The 17,925-nt window shown below is 39.0% G+C and overlaps 1 protein-coding gene and 1 pseudogene across 4 annotated transcripts in view; one reads left to right on the top strand and one right to left on the bottom strand.

Moving 5' to 3' along the window:
• The window catches only part of PTPN12 (protein tyrosine phosphatase non-receptor type 12), a 109,394-nt gene that overhangs the window by 22,295 nt on the left and 69,174 nt on the right, over positions 1 to 17,925 (top strand). The gene's annotated exons all lie outside the window — the stretch shown is intronic.
• LOC142456506 (thymidylate kinase pseudogene) lies at positions 13,967 to 15,208 on the bottom strand (annotated as a pseudogene).

The raw sequence follows: 17,925 nt of genomic DNA, 5'->3' as shown, positions 1-17,925 counted from the left end.
GAAATGTGCTTAGGGGATATTTAAGGAACCTTGGTGACTGAGTGGTTTACGAATTGGACTGCTAACTTAAAGGTCAGTAGTTGGAAACCACCAGCGGCTCTGACCTTTCTACTGCTTTAAAGAGTTCATCTCAGAAACCCAGAGGGGCCAGTCCTACCCTGCCCTCTAAGGTTTTTATGAATTGACATTGACTCAATGGCAGCGAGGTTTTTGGTTTTGAGTTAGAGGGGTTAAGACTGATGAGATAATATATAACAAAACTGAAATCCTAGGAAGTGGTTGAATGTGACACCTGTCTTTGACCACCTGGAGTGGGGGAGGATTTGTGTGGGATCCAGACCCCCTCTGTTCTGTCTTCAGGCATAGGTATGTGACCAAGCCAGTGAGACTTAGTTCCCACTGCATTTTTTGGGTTGAATTATCAAGTCAAAGGGTCTTCTTGATTGCTAAGTCCTTTTAAATGAAGTATAATATGATTTGATTCAAGGTAGAAATGATTAAATGAATTCACTGTGGTACCATGCACCACTAACATTTCAAATCAGATGTTTTGGGCAATAGCATTCCTAGTTGGGGTTAACATATATAACTTTGTTACCAAAGAACAAATAATCTAATGGTTGGATCAGAACTCTGTTCAGAGTTGAGTTGTTCATATGTTATTAAATTCAAATGTAGCTTTTATGAGTTGATACTGGATTTAAAAGGCTGAGGTAGGGGAAATCAATGCAAGTATCACTGGCCCTTGTTAAATAATCAACAAGATTGAGCAGATTTTGGTGGCGTAATTTATGCAAAAAATAGAGTTCAGAATGGTTGAGGGCTTTATATAGGTAATTGGTTCATCAATTTGTACTTTTAGGGGAAAGGTTAATTTAGGAGCAATACTAGTAACAGACTTTATGGGGGTAGGGCTTCCCCAAGACTTTGAGAACATGTTCTTGGATAAGAAGAACGTGGACCCATAGAAGAATGTATGATGCAATTAGGTAATACTTCCTCAGAGAAAACCCATCTGTCTCAGAGTTTCTAATAGGAATAGTTCCTTAAATCAATTTTATTTTTCTTTAGAATCAAAGTGGGCAGCCTAGGGACCTAAAAGTATCTAGACAAAAGTATAGGATTTTAAGATTGTTGGCTAGTAAGTGAAGTATTGAAGGAAAAGTTTTTCAGAGAATAAAGTAACTGTTTTATTGACATACAACATAAATATAGAAGAGCATAGAAATTGAAAATGAACAACTTAATAAATTTTCATGAAGTGAATACAAGTGGGTAATCAGCACTGACAGAGATCAAGAAGTGAAAACACAATGCAGGATCCCCAAAGTCCTTCTCAGCCATACCTCTTGGGCCTGGGTTGTGTGTGTCACTTTGTATTTTAACTGGCAATATCACTTATTTGGGGGTAAATTCATTTATGTTCTGTAGAAGTTTTAAAGAAGTTGATATGTGTCTGCAGACTTTATCCACATGTCCAAATACTATGTTTCTTCACATTAGGTAGACATTGCAGCGTGTCATTCCTTTGTACTATCTCTGTATATAGTTAACTGTGGTAGAGCAAATGGAAATGTAACTTCAATGAGATAAATAGGAATGTTTTCTTACTTTGTAAGTTCTTCCATATACTAGAGTTGGTATTTTAGGGAATGGTATCCAAATGCGCTTTAATGGGCATACTTCCTTTTAGGCCAGTAATGATGACGGTAATTTTACATAAATTAATGTATAGTTTTATAAGGTGTTTTGCAAACAGCATAACCCCCTTAAATGATATTTCCCTATGCATGTTATGCATGTGTACATGCTGTTTATGTGGGCATGTTATATGCTAGACATGAATAATTTTAAAAAGCCCTTGTTATTGGATATTAGGTTAGGGTTTACTGATCATAAAATAGTTTTATACTCAATATTTCATTCACAATCTGATTCAATTAATTCATTGTGGTCCTTTCAGTGTATCATCACCACCCAACTCCTTTCCCGAGCTTTCTATTCCCTTTGTCCTTGGGTAAATCTGCCCTTTTGATTATGTTAATGTTGAGATGAGTTCAGTTCCAGACCCGAAGGGCAAGGGCCATTGTCTTGGGGCTTCCACTAGTCTCCACGGGAGCAGTCAGGCTGGTCTCTGTGATAACTGTGAGTCTGTTCCACATTTTTCTCATTTATGCCCAGGACCTTCTGATAGACTCTTTCTCAGAGCTGTTGCAGTGGTTAAGAGCACCACCGAGTTCTGCTGGCCTCTAGGTTGGGGAGACCTGTGTTTTATGGACCATTAATCTATTGGAATGATTGTTTCCATGTGTCTTTTGATGGAAATACAGTGGTTTTGAACTCATAATTTGCATTCTGGTTCTGAAAATAAAGGATGTACTAAGATATTTTATTAAAGTCTTGAGCCCAGTAATGAGAAAATGTTGTGCTTTTACCTTTCCACTTTGTAAGAATGTTGTTTAGACTGTAAATGCTTTTTAAAATGACGTGTAAGCTGTGTTGTGATATTTTCACTGTTAGAGAGGATTGTTTTCATTGGGAAACATTTTATCCTAGTCTACATGGTTACTGTCTTTGATCTTTGAAAATTACAATAGTAATGATTTGTCTTAAAACTAATTTGCCTGCCTTCCTTCCTACTTAATCTTGTGTAGTCTCTTTGTTTGCTTTACTTAAATACTCATTCAAAAACTAACACAAGATTTAATTACTGCGTTTTTGAGGAAGTTGATAAGGAGCTCATATGGAGTATATGTTCATATTTTTCTTGTTTTGAGATCTTAAAGGAAATATAATCAAAAACCTGATTATTTGGAAATATTGACCAACTGTATAAATCCTGTAAAACTGCTTAAAATGACACCATCAACCTAATAATGCTACAAAGGATTTTGGCATAATAATATAGTGATATTTTCTCATTCAGCCTTTTTTTCTGCATTCTTGTGATGGATTATTTTAAAAGTATTTTCAGAAAGTACAATTTAGTACATGGGTGGGGGGTGGTACACCAAAAAAACACCAGTTTTTCAAAGCTATGTATTTATTTGTTTGTTTACAAAACCACCGTATCACCTTCATAGTATTCTCCATTATACTCAATACATTTGTCAAATCTTTGATTCCATTCTTGGAAACATTTTTTCAGACAGCTTTTTGGTTGGCTGACAGCACTTCCCTCGGTTTTTTCTTCCACATCCCCTGTTATCAAATCACTGTCCTTTCATGTCTCTCTTCATTCGTGGAAACAAATAGAAGTTGCATGGAGTGAGGTCAGGTGAGTAAGGTGTGTGGGGCAAGAGGAGAATGTGGCTTTTGGCCAAACATTGGCATGCTGAGATACCTGCATGAGCAGGTGCATAGTCGTGGTGGCAAAACCAGTCCTCCCATCTTTGACAAATCAGGCCTTTTTTGTTGCACACAGTTAAGCAATCTTTTCAGAACCTCTCAGTAGAAAACTTGTTGAACAGTCTGACCTGGTGGAACAAACTCCAAATGCAGCACTAGTCAACATTTTTGTCCCTTTGGGACGTTGACAGAAGTCCAAAATGAGGTTTATCTTCAATCAACATTTCACCTTTTTTGAAAAGAGAAAGCCACTCGTACATTTGAGTTTTTCCCATAGCGCTGTTCTTGTAAGCTGTGCTCAATATCACAACAGTTTCTGCGGCATTTTTCCCCTGAGCAGGAAACAAAACTTCATAGTTACACACTCTTTTCTTAAATTGAGTATCACAAAAACGAGGTTTGAGCAAAACTGCTTTTATGAAAAAACTCCCTGAGACCAGAGAACCTTCCTAGCCCCTGTGCAGTAACTCAGAGCATGTTGCAAAATGCATACTACGAAAGTTCCACCCAGCATAGCTTTTCCTTTTTTTTTTTTTTGGTGGGGGAGTTAGGGGTACCCCTGCAGAAGCTAGAGACACAGGGTGAATATGTAAATAGTAGATTTAATTCTCTATTATTGCTTTATTTTATGCTCTTTTATATTGTTTTCAAGCTCTTAACCATATGTTTAATATTTTGATTTGCTTAAAAATGAACTCAAAATTTATTTTTATATTAAAATATTTTGAAATTTTTATTTCAAAATAAGATATGAATTGAATTTACTATCCCAATTTATTGGGAATTAAGGAAGGATAGTGTACAAAGGCAGGCAAGAAAAATAACGCATCTTTTTGATAAGCTTAATTTTAGCAATTTGAGTGTCTAGAGTAGTCACTGTAGTGATGAAACAAATAAAACTAGATGAGACCCTGCCATTACTTCATCGCTGTGTAACTTTGAGTTGATTATTTAAACCACTCTGTTATTTTTCTATAACAAATATGTATCATTTGAGTATTTGGGAAATTTCATTGAATCTTCCATTAACATAAAGATGTAAGAATCTATGGTTCATAGATCACTCCTCCATCCTATTCTGCAGGATATTATTTCAGACACCTTGAAACAGTTATTATCTGTTTTTTCTTATGTAAAACAAACATTTCAAAGCTCAAACATTTATCTTCAATAAACAGGTCAGATATTTATTATAATTTGTCATTATTTTTCAAATATCTAGAAATATACAGATTGCTGTCCTTTATCTTGACAATACAGTAAATTAACTTTTTTAAAATTAAAAGTTTATTAAAGAAACAAAATAATCCAGTAATTTACAAGGAACCACCAAAGTCCTATCCAGTGACTGCTCTTTTTTTAAAAAATTGAGAGTTAATACATAATATCATTCCATAATTCAATCACGTCAAACAATGTGCAATTGCTACCACAGTCAGTGTCCAAACATTCTTTTCCCTCCTGGACTCCTTGACGTCGTCTCACTTTTACCCCTCCCCCTGTCCCAACCCTTACTGAACAGCAGCAAGACGTGTAACAACTTCAAGAGGGTGACTCCCAATGACAACACATCTGAGACAAAGCTTTATATGAACAAACAATCAAAAAATAAAACAGATACAGAAAATGTTGAAAAACCAGATCATGTCCAGGGTGCATCAGAAGGGGGATCAATTGACAAGGTTTCAACCGCTGAAGTCAAGTTTATCTGTTTGATCTGCTATAGTCATCTCTCCAGTGTACTCTGTTTAGTAACCATTGCCCTCCCACTCCTCAATTGTGGAGAGCGGGTGATCACCAGAGTCTTATTTCCTTTGTAGTTCCCACAGAAGTATCTTGGGCTCCCACTGTCATCCATAGCCTTCTGCAAACCGGTTTCTCACAATTTAGGCTCTGATACTAATCTCTCCTTTGACTTTGGATTATATGATTTACAATCCTTAGGTTACTGATGATGGTGTGCTGCTTTCTTGTGGACTTAGTTGACATTTTCACTTAGATCGCTGCTTGTTTTGAGACAATCTTTTAAGATTCCAGACACTATTTTATCTGATAGTTGGACACCATCAAGTGTCTTCACCACATTTTGCTATAGCACCTGTATCATCTGTGGGCAAGTATTGAGCAGGGCCATGATATAAGAACTATTCCTAAATTAAATTTGGATTTAGAGTGAGCCCAAAACTCATTCCTGGATTTATGGTTTCTCCATGGGAGAAAGATGAGACGAGTGGCTCCTATAAAGATTCGCAGCCATGGGAACCCTTTTTGGGGTCACTCTTAGTTAGACTGTACATGATGGCAGTGGGGTTGGTGTTTTGTTATTGTAGCTGTTGACTCACAGTAAATTGTTGTAGTTTAATGCTTCTAGGTCTTTTTATTGGTAGATTTCAAATCATATATATAATGGATCCTGGGACATGTAAGTGGTTTGCAATCAGTTTTGCTAACCTAAGGGTTGGTGGTTCACACGCACCCAGGGGCTCCACAAAGAGAAGATCTGGCTAACTGATTCTGTAAAGATTAGAGCTTAGAAAAATCTTAACTTTGAGAAACACCTTTATACCTTCTGCCCTTTAGAGAGTGGTCAAGTCACAATAAGAAGCTTTCTACCTTCGTCATCTGAAATACACTTTTTTGTTTTTTTTCTCCCTTCTCTCCAAGATTTCTTGCTCTTTCTATTGACTATTATCAGGACTCCACTGTCAAGGAAAGTAACTCATTGGAAGTTATTATAAATGAACTATGCTTCTAATTAGCAGGGCCTCAGGTGGAAAGGGAATCTTGATAATACTTCTGCCAACTCACAAAACCACACTAACATTTCCTAAAAGTGCTTCCTCATAAACACCTACCATAGTTTCCTGTTCTGTAGACCCAGAAAAAGTAAACCTAATAACACTTATATTTTGCTGGAGCTTTTTCATAGAATAAAGAGGGACTGATTAAGAAAGCATACAAAATAAATGTGTCCCCCTTTTTTAGAAAGCATGACAGGTTAAGTGGATTTAAAAAAATAATATATGCCATATTATTAGAAACACAGGTGTAATGTAATACATTTCAATAGTACTGTCTGTGGAAGCAAAACCTTTTGGTTTTACATGTAAGGTGTAGCAATTTGTTTTCTTTGTTGATCTGTTTAATTCAGCTGTACCTCAAAGATTACCTTTCTGTATTTTGGTTTGTTTTTTCCTTTCATTTTTATTGGGAAGCTTTTCTTCCTCACTGTAGAACCGTGGTTCCCAGCCTTTCTAATGCCACGACCCTTTAATTCAGTTCCTCATGTTGTGGTGAACCCCCAACCATAAAATTATTTTCTTAGCTACTTCATAATTGTAATTTTGCTACTGTTATGAATCGGGTGACTCTTGTGAAAGGGTCATGCAACCCCCAAAGGGGTCACGACTCTCAGGTTGAGAACCACTGCTGTAGAAGTTTCTGTTAGTCAGCAGATGAGCAAATGCAAATGAATAAAAGCAAATGAGGAGGGGATACTTAAGGCCAAACTGACACACTTGTCCTTTTTTTTTTTTTTTTTTGCTCAAAGCAAATCACAATGCCACCACTACTTTAAGGGGCTGAGAAATGTGAAGGATGTATTGCTACTATGGTTCTAGGTCAAGTACACAGAGGTTTATTCAAAACAATTATGTTTAAACATGCTTCGGCCCTCAGAGGATGACTGCAGACAAGTTCTCAGTAATACATTGTCTTAGTATTGCTTACCAATAAAGGTCCAATTAGAACAGTGGCTGCTCAGGGGATCTGCTGGGCCAGTTCAAATTCAAGACAGCGGTCCGCTCAAAAAGATACATTTAACTACGTTTTGGGATACCCAAGGAATAATATTGATAGATTTTTCTTGAGGGATAGAAGGTGATCATGGGGCTTATTATGACGTTTTAAGAAAACTGAAAACTAAAGTGGTGAAAAAAAAGGCTAGGAAAGTTGCCTTGAGGAATGTTTTTCCATTTTAACAATACAAGTACTTATTCTTTGAGGGCATCAAGTGTGGTTCTGTGAGAGTTTTACTTGGGAAACCTTACCACATCTACCCGACAGCTCTGCTGTAGCTCCTTCAGACTTTGTTGTTCTCCAAACTCAATATTTGAAGGGTACCTGATATGATAAAAGGCACCTTCAAAACTGGCCAAAATTGGCCAAAATAGCCAGTTTAACACTAAATTAAAGAGTATAGAATAGAGAGATGGAAACACTTGCCTTCAGAAGTTTATAGGCCTAGGTGGAGCATATTTCAAAATAATAGTTTGATGTTTTCATAGTTTTGGTTAAACGTTTCTATGATTTTGCAGCATTTTTTTAACTTACCATCTTAAAGTCAGAAAAAACTACAAAGTCAAATGTCATATACACTACAAGGTATAAGTATAAGAGGTCAATATAACCAATTCACTGTATGGCAGGTGTACCAAACCAAATATCAAAGTTACTGTTACAGAGTCACTTCTTTACTCATAGCAACCGTGAAGTAGAGTAGAACCGCTCCCTAAGACTGCAGATCTTCACAGGAGCAGAGCATTTCATCCCTCTCCAGCTGAACAGGTTTGAACTGCCAACCTTGTGGGTAGCAGCCCAATACTTAACCCATAGTACAGAGAACAGGGGGTTTCATTACAGAGTGTAGTCAGGATATTGAACAGATTTGAAATAAGGAAGCAGACCTCTATGGGAAGAGCATTTGACACCTAGAACAATAAGCACGGGAGGAACTGAAGGAAGAATGTGTTTAAGGAACACCATAGAAGCTCCAGTCCCTTGAATAGAATACTCCAAGAAGAGAAAGGGTAAGACATTTGAAATGGGGTTGAGCGTTGACTTTTAAGTGAGATTAGTCTGCTTTGCACTTTCCTCGAAGGCAGGGGTGCTCACACTCTTTCAGCATGGGAGCTACTTATAAAATAATCAAGTCAAAATGATCTACCAACTGCAAAAATGCAAAACATATATTTTTATTTATTACATTTATTCATAAATGCACTGAGAATTCTTTATATGTACAATGCATGTTTATGTACTTTGCATAACCGCATGAGTCCATATTTCACAACAACACAATTAACTATGTACATTTTTTGTCATTACCTGAGTTTACTCTGATGACTTGCCCTGAATGGAATGAGCCAGAGATGCACGGACAGTAGGTGCTGACAGCCAGCCTCAAGCACACTTCCAAATGATCATCAGTCAGGGTGGAACAGTACTTGGACTTAATGATCTTTACGTGGGAAAAGGCTGACTCACATGAATAAGTAGAGCCGAATCATGCAGTCAAGGATGTAGCACATTTTCTCATGTTTAAGTACTTTCCTTCTGTAAGTTCCAGAACTGTTCCTGCGTTCTGGACTTCAGCTGAATGTCGGCTTCTAGTGTCAAAACTCCCAAACCGTAGGAAAGTGACATGTTTTTGTCTTCTACTTGGTCCAGCTCCCCAACTCATTTTAATACCCTTTCTTACGTTTAAGAGGAAAAGAGTTCTAAAAATTGGCGGTAACTTAGCTTGTCAGTTTTGCTTCACTTTAATGGAAGTTGTTTGCGCATGCAGTTGACGCCTAAGATTGCATCTGATTGGCTGTGCTGTATGTTAAATTGATGGGATTGATGATAGGCTTACCTCTGTTTTTTTAATGCCATGCGATCTACCTACACTACATTTGCAATCAACTATTAGATCACGATTGACTATTGAGCACCCCTGCTCTAAGGTATGAGGTTCTCTTACCTAACTATATATATTTTAATGCCTTCTCTTTTAATTCCATTTTTAATGAACTTTCAAAACCCCCTTGTACTACTGGCTCTTGTTTTGAAAGAAATTCTAATATGCATTGTTTTGTGCCTGCCTTTAGAAAAAAAAAAAGTAACCGTTTTATTGACATGTAAACGAGCCCTTGTCCTAGTGGTTACTTGAGGGGCTGCAATCTGCACGGTCTGCAGTTTTAAACCACCAGCTGCTCTGCATGAGAAAGATGGGGATTTCTACTCAAACAAACAGTTATAGGCTGGGGAACACACCGGGGCAGCTGTACCCTGTTCTGTAGGGTCACCATCAGTCAGCATCAACTCGGTGACAGTGAGTATTGACATGTAAATCATCTATCACAGCTCAATAGTTTAAATATATTAAGAATTGTGCAATCACCACCACGGTCAGTTTTAGACCATTTTCTTTTTTCTTGTACTCACTATTATTAGCGCTCTTTACTTAAACATTTTCTTAGTGAGTTATCTCATCCACTTGTGAACAGTAGTTGTAGTTCTTTTGCGTATAAAGTGCCCATGGAAATAAGCTGCACACACACAGTGGGGTTTTCCCAGCAAACTATCACTTGAGGGGGCAGATTTGCCTTAGCTGCTCTATGCACAGTAGACTAGACTGCAGAATAAGGACAGAACCAAAGGCCACTTAGGAAAAGTTATTCTGAGAGATCCAACAGGAGAGCTAAAGATATGAAGGGAAGGTGTGGGTTTTGAAGGCTGAGGGGGCATTAAAATGTGATGAGATGGCGAGAAATAGCTGATTTCACACTAGCTTGGACGCGTACGAGATAGTGAAGCGCTAGAGAATACAGGGGTGTGGGGAAGATGAGATACGAGAGACTCAGTTCCAGTTCAGATGTGCTGAGTTTGGCTTGTCTGAGAGTCCAGTTATGCAGGTCACTACTAATTACTTTAGACCTCAGGCCACTCTTGGCCCTGTAGAGTCAGAATTTTTGTGTATGAGTGACTGTTGAAATCATGGAAAAGGAGGGTGACCATGTATTGAGAATCACAGAGGATCACAAAACACAAGAACATTAAACAGTGTCTGGTTGAGGACGACAGGCTTTCTGATGTCATTTTATATCGCATCCTCATTTCTTAAATTTTTCCTACTTTTCGTCTTATATAGAGTCAACCGATGTTTATTTGCTGCCTGCTGTGGGCTTGGCACTGGGGGAGAATGTAGAGAGAAACACTTTTCATATTTTTGCCTTCAGGGATTTTGTACTTTAATTGGAGAGAAGCTGTTGCTAGGGGCTGTGAATTGGTTCCAGCTCGTGTGTACAACCCTGTGTACACGAGAATGAAACACTGCCTGGTACTGCGCCATCTTCACACTTGCTTTTAGGTTTGAGTCCACTGTTGCAGCCACTGTGTCAGTCCATCTTGCTGAAGGCTTTCCTCTTTTTTTCTGTCCCTTCACTTTACCAAGCATGATGTCCTTCTCCAGCGACTGGTCTCTCCTGACAACATGTCCAAAATATGTGAGACGAAATCACGCCATCCCGACTTCTTAGGAGCATTCCAGTTCTATTTCTTTCTGGCCCCACCCTTCGCCACTGTTTGCCTGGTAGCCCACTTTTAAAGCAAGATGGTCAGCCAATGCAACCAGAGATTATGGATTTAAGGAGTTGATTAAAAAATCCTTCAAATGTTGAATTGGCATCTATTTATGTGTTAGGTCCTTTATGGTTTATTTTTTCTCATGATAATCCTATGAGTAAGAATAGTATATCTATTCTACAGATTAGGAAGCAGAAGCCAGTTATCATTCAGCTTGGTGGGGAATTGAAAGCATTAGAACCTGAACATTAGGTAAAATAATTCAGAAAATTTTAAGGGTGTAATGCTTCGAGTGGAGTGGTGGTTGATGGCAGAAAACTGGATGAAAGAAATTAGATTTGAGCAAAGCTGTTAGTACATCCTTCCTTTTCCCTTTCTTTGTTTCCATAGAATTTATATTTATTATAATTCATATCAAATTTTATTTACATGTGGGCCTTTAAAAAGCTCAAGGAAAATGGAATTAAAAGATAATGGGATTCTTTCATGAGCTGTTTGAAGTATCTTCATATATTTTTTCTGTGCTCTCTGACTTTGCATGTTAAGTTCTAGAAACCTTTGTTTGCAAATATCAGACCTAAAGCACTGTGTCGGAGTATATTAGTTGCAGTCGTTTTTGTGAAACAGCCAATAAGGTCCATTCATAAGGAAGCTTCACGATCCATCAGTATGGAGGCTTACCGTAGCTGGCTACCTGAAGGGAGAGGAATTTGGTGGAGGGAGTTTTACTTTTTCATATTATACATGTGTGCAGAAAATAGTTAAGTAACAGATCTGCTGCTCCTCTCCCTAGAAAGGCTTGCTTGCAAGGTGGTCTTTGGTTGGTGTCTGGGAACTTAAATTTTTGGAGGGTTTTCACAATTCCCAGAAGTGATAAGGGTTGGCTCACTGTGCCTAAACTGTTTGTACAAACATTATGGTTTGTGCTGAACACCTGCTTTCCTTTGGAGAGTCTGGAGTCTGGAATGTTTGTTATGTGCAAGAGAGAGGGTGCCTGTGTGATCAGCTCCCAATAAAAGTCCTGAGCACATAACTTCTAGTAAGCTTCCCTAATAAACAACATTTCACACGTGTTGTCTCAACTACTTGCTGAGATATTAGTTTGCTTCTGTGTGACTTCGTTGGGAGAGGGCTCTTAAAAGCTGTGATTGGTTTTTTCTGGACTTCCATGCATTTTCCCTTTTGCTTATTTTGCTCCGTATCCTTTTGTTATAATAAATCATATAATAAATCATAGCTAATACTATGCAGGGTCATCTCAGTAAATAGTGAGACCTGGGGTTGAATGTCTTACATTATATAAATTGATTTTTTAAAACTTTGTCTATATGTATAAATTATATACATATATTATCAGACCCATTTTTAAAATCAATCAGACCCCATTTACATTACATTACATTTCACAATTTTTACATCGTGGTAAAAGAGTGAAAGCCTATTTTAGTGACATTCTAAGTAATAAAATAAATGAATAAAAATTAAGTATCTTTGAGTATGTTATTTAGGATAAAGAGATATCACTTAAAGGTAAATTGACTTTGTCAAGTTATATTTCACCTTTTTGATCAGTTTCAAGTATCAATATATAGTAAAGCAGAGAAATAAATTTTAAGAGGCATTTTTAACTGTACTTTCCAGTTATATAAATTATATCAACTTAGTTATCTTAAGTAATATCTCCAATTCACTGGCTGCGATGCTTTGAATATTATTATCATTATTTATTATGCTAATCAAAATATGTCTTGTTTTATTGACTGTGTGGTGTGTAAGACTCTGGACACTATGATAGACTAGAAATATATTTGAGATTGTCCCTAGAAGGTCGAGAATTACAGTTTTGGATGTCAACTTTGTCATAGTGATGGGATAAAATATCTAAGCTGTAAAAGGCAGGATATGATAAATACTAGAGACTGATGTTGTAGTGGTTGTTCTTTAGACTGCTACCCAAAAGGTGAGCAGTTTGAAACCACCGGCTGCTCCACAGGAGAAAGAAAAGCAGAGTTACAGTCTTGGAAACCCACCCAGGCAGTTCTACCCAGGAATTGACCTGGTGGCAACAAGTTCAGTTGAGTTTGAGGGAATACTTTTGTAATGTATTCTACACGGGGACTGAGATTTTTGTTACATGTAACCTATAAAGAACAATACTTGGCACGGATGTGAAACTAGTTATCCCCATTGAGTTGATAATTGAATTGGACTTATACTTTCTCCTTTTATTATAAATGTCAGAATCCAAATACGTAAGAAAGTAAATAAGCAGATTTTGGGGATGTTGGGAGGATTATAGTGGTTAACTCATGAATTTATTCAAACCTCCAACTTTTTGGTTAGTAGCCAATTGCATTAACCATTTTGCATTACCTAGGTACCCTATAACAACTAGAGTGTTTATATTCATTCACCTTTAGCCCAGGGAGTGCCAGCTTGTCCTCTATGGTTAATGTGCTCTGCTGGTAACCTAAAAGTTGGAGGGTCAAATCCAGCGAGGAGCACATAGAGAGAAAGGCCTGGAGGTATCTATCACACCTAGTTCTACTCTGATACATGCCATCAGGTTACTATGAATCAGAATTGACTCTAAGGCAACTGATTGGTCAATAGTGCCAGTTTATAAAAGCTAGAGTCAACTGAAGTTTTAGGCATCTGTCATTTTCTGTCAAAGATCAGTATACCAGATGGTTATCTTTTTCTTGTCTGCATAAAGTTTCAGCTGGAGGTAATAATATAAAAATTTCTTCTGTGACATTGATTGCGGTTTTGAAAGTTGTCCAAATGTCACACTCTTTTTATGTTAAAGCTTGGCTCTTTTGATTGAGGGACTTTGATGTATATCTTGTTTCTTTTGCTTATTTTTATTTAAAAAATCAATCCTTAGTTGTATTATAAGCTGTTTTTAGTTATATATTTTCTTTATATAAACATTTGTGTTTTTAGTAAAGTTAGCATGTAGATCTTGGTAATTGCATGAGGGGGCTTCAAAAAGTTCATGGAAAAATTCCATTATCTCTTCATTCCATTTTCCTTGAACTTTTTAAAACACCTTCTTCTATTAATAGGTCCTAGTTTGATTATGAAGGAGTCCTAGTGGCATAGTGGGTTATGAACTAGCCTCCAACCACAATCTCAGCAGTTGGAAACCTAAAGGAACAGTTTCACCCAGTCATAGGGTTAATGTGAGGCAGGGGGGTGAGTTTTATCATGACGGGTTTATTTATTTTGGTCAAAAGTGGGGGATGCTACATTTTTTTTTTTTTACCAGATCAGACTTTATTGTGGGCACAGGTGCAGCTGCACATCACCCTACAGCAATGCCCAGGCCCATGTGGGCACCCTGTGAGTGCCAGCAGAGAGGGGCAGCTTCCAGGGTCACGCCCCAGGCAGTCACCTGGTCCCAAGATAGGTGATGCTGACCCAAGTGGCACCCCCACAGGGTGTGGCCTGAGGCTCCCAGGTCACCCACTCACCCCTAGTGCCCAGGTGCTGCTCAAGGTGCCTGCCAATATCTGTCTGGTTGGCCCAGACCCCTCCTGGTCCACTTCCAGAAGGGCCAGCAGGTCTGACTCCACAGGCCCAGTGAATGGGTCTGCTGCCAGGACACTGACTCCCCTCTGCCTGCAGCCAAGTCTTCAGGACCCACGCAGGAGGGTTTGCCCCGACAGTTGACAATGAAGCAGCAGCGGCAAGGCCCTGGCACTCAAGCTGTGGGGCCTTAGGAAAACAGTGTTGGGTATGACAGTGACCAGGTATCTAAGGAGACTTCTAACACTTGTTTCTTACCATCATGAGCAATGGGGGGCTGGGAGCCAGTGTGCAGGTGCCCGTCCTCCACATCCCTCTGCCCCACAGCCCAGGCACCTACACCCAGAACCCCCCCAGCGGCTGGTGCGCAGCGGCACAGATGGCCTCCTCGGTCAGGGCGCGGATCTCCTCGTGCACATCCTCGATGCTCCGGGAGGCGTCGACAGTCTTCCAGACCAGGCTTGGGTCCTGCATGAGCTGCTGGAAGCAGCCCAGTGCTCGCTCCTGGAAGGCCCTGTCCTCGTATCGCTCCTGGCCAAAGCCACCACGCTGCATGGCCTCAGCCAGTTGCAGCTGCAGAAACAGCACCAGGTCCGGCCTGGGGAGGCCCACGTCCGGCTGCTTGCACCAATCCAGGGAGAAGCTCTCTTTGGCTGCTGTAAAGGCCACCCCAGAGAAGGCGTACCGGTCTACGATGAGGGTGATACCCTGGTCCAACTTGTCTTTGATTAAAGGCACTTGCTCCCAGCGGTTCGCAGAGAAGAGCAGGTGCACCGAGTGGTCCTCCACCTCACTTTTCTTCTCCAAGTACGAGCTCAGGAGCTTGCCAATTTCTGTTGATCTTTCCGGGAAACGGAGCAGCTCGGCCCTGTGGCCGGCAGCGCCCAGGGCGGCCACCAGCTTGCGGCTCTGCGTGCTTTTGCCAGCGCGGTCTACACCTTCCAGAACGATCAGCGCTCCGCGCCAACCCGCGATCATAGTTTCCCGCCTCCGTCGCGCGCGACCCGCGCGCGGTTAGTGATGCTACATATTATTATAAAGAAATAGTTCATAACAAAAACCCTGCCTCTGGTAACGTAATTTCATTGAAGTATGGCCTGACCTTTCATAACCTAGACTATGAAAATGTCCAAGTGAAATCCTTTTTGCAAGGATTCTGAATGCATCGATTCATTTTCTCAGAAATATACGAAAGCTTTAAGAATATCTAGTTAAAAAAAAGAAAGAATACCTATTTTGTGGCTGCCCACGTGGGGTTTAATTCTTTGGTTTTAGTCTGCGTATGGATCTGGGGGTAGCATTATAGCGCTTAGGCTTTACCATAGCCCTACCTGGCTTACCCTGACCTCTCCATTTTCTGCTTGTCTTCCTCTTAACAGTCTAGTCTTCCAGATTAGTTGTCTAGCTTGATTACTGTGGTTTGGACATCAACTTGTGCTTAGAAACTATACAGTTTTAGTTCTACTCATACTAAATCTGTCCTTTTCTAGGAAGGATATGTTCTAAAAATTAATTGTCCACAAATTTTAATAGAATTAATTGTTATATTTGTAATCTCATGTTACTCATATGTCTTGTTGTGTTTAGTCCTGTAGGATTAATGTCTTAATGAAAAAGTCAGAGATAAAGAATAAAGATCGAATGATACTCAATTTGAGGAGAATGGATAATCTTTACAATGTAGTGGGGTTTCTACTCTGTCTGCCTGGTCTGACCCCAATGATTACTGCCCCCTTAACCTATTTTAACATTAACTAGCTTTATAGAGATGTAAAAAATCATAACAGCTTTATAGAGATGTAATTCCCATGCCAAATGTTGTGTATTTACTACTACTATCTATTTCCTGAGGAGCCCTAGTACATGTTGGGTTGTTTACTGCAAGGTCAGCAGTTCCAAACTACCAGCTGCTCAGTGGAGAAAAGATGAGGCTGTCTAATCCCATTAAGCAATAGTCTTGGATACTCAAAGGGGCAGTTCAGTTCTTCTCTGTTTTTTAGAGTTGCTGTGAGTTGGAATGGACTCCATGTCAGTGAGTGAGTTTATCTATTTCCAGAACATTTATCACCTGTGAAAGAAACCTTGTATCCTTTAGCCATCATACCACATTTCTATCTCCAACTACCTGACAACCACACGAACCTAAGTTTTGTCAGGATGGATTTGCTTATTCTAGATATTATCATATAAATGGATTCATGCAATATTCAGTCTTTGTGCATAATATCTTAGTATATTTTAAGGTTTGTCTCTATTGAGAATGTATCAGATAGAGATTCCTTTTTATGGCTGAATAATACTTTGCTGAATGAATATGTCCTTGTGTGAATGGAAATGTAAATAGTGTTCCACTTTATGGTTGTTATGAATAATGCTGCTATGAACATTTGTGCACAAGGTTTTGGAGAATAAAACTAGAAATGAGGACCCCCCAAATTGTTGTTCCTATTAAGAATTTAAAACTAAATTGTATAAGCAAAAATTTAGCAACCCAACTTCACTTCATGTCATCTTGATTGCTCTCCCTTCTTTTTAATGATGATAATAATTTTAAATACAGTAGCCACTTTATTAAAAAATATTTGTCTTAAATGCCCCATAGTGACTCTTTGAGTCAGAATTGACTAATGGCAATAGTTTGGTTTTTGGTATATACAAGGTACATATTTTGTGTTGTTTTTGCATTGATAGGAACAATTGACAACAGATGGCGTACATTCTTCTGTAGGTACTGTCATCAATTCTGACTCACAGCAAATGACTCATTACAGAGCAGACTGCCTCACAGGTATTTGTTGGCTGAAATTTTTATGGAAGCAGAGACAGTGTCTGTCTCATGGAGCTGTTGAGAGGTTCAACCACTGACCTTTCCGCTAGCAGCCTAATGCGGGACTCTTGCACCACCAGGGTTCCTTCAGGCTTCCATAACAGTGCCTTTGTTTTGCCAAAACTTTCTTAACCATTTTGATGTGGTGGTTTAAATGGAAAGATGGAGAAATATGACTAGTTTTTCTTTTAAAAATAATTTTATTGGGGCTCATACAACTCTTATCACAATCCATACTTACGTCCATTGTGTCAAGCACATTTGTACATTTGCTGCCATCATCATTCTGAAACCATTTTCTTTCTACTTGAGCCCTTGGTATCAGCTCATGTTTCCCTTCCTTACTCCCTCAATAACCCTTGATAATTTATAAATTATTATTATCTTGTCATGTCTTACACTGTCTGATGTCTTCCTTCAACCACTTTTCTGTTGTCCGTCCCTCACAGAGGGGGTTATATGTAGATCCTTTTGATCAGTTCCCCCTTTCTACCCTACCTTCCCCTTCCCCTCCTGGTATTGCTACTCACATTATTTGTCCTTGGCCGTAATTTTTATGCAAGCACATTGTCAGGCCTGACAATTTGCGGACAAATAATTTGTGCCACCCAGGAGCCTTAAGGAGAATTTATTTTACCCAGAAATTTAATTTAGCCCAGAAAAAAGTTAAATGCTCCCAAACCCACTGCCATTGGGTTGATTCTGACTCATAACAATCCCATAGCACAGAGTTGTAATATACAATTAAACTAGTTTCCTGAGTTTTTAGACAGGACTGGAGCTGGTAATAAGTGTTGTGTCAAATGTAATATTCATGTATGACACCAAGTCTAAGGGCACTGACCAAGGGTTTAAGATGTCTTCAAAAAGAA

Source organism: Tenrec ecaudatus, chromosome 9, assembly GCF_050624435.1.
Source record: "Tenrec ecaudatus isolate mTenEca1 chromosome 9, mTenEca1.hap1, whole genome shotgun sequence".
NCBI classification, from domain to species: domain Eukaryota; kingdom Metazoa; phylum Chordata; class Mammalia; order Afrosoricida; family Tenrecidae; genus Tenrec; species Tenrec ecaudatus.
This window is presented reverse-complemented; position numbering and strand designations above follow the sequence as displayed.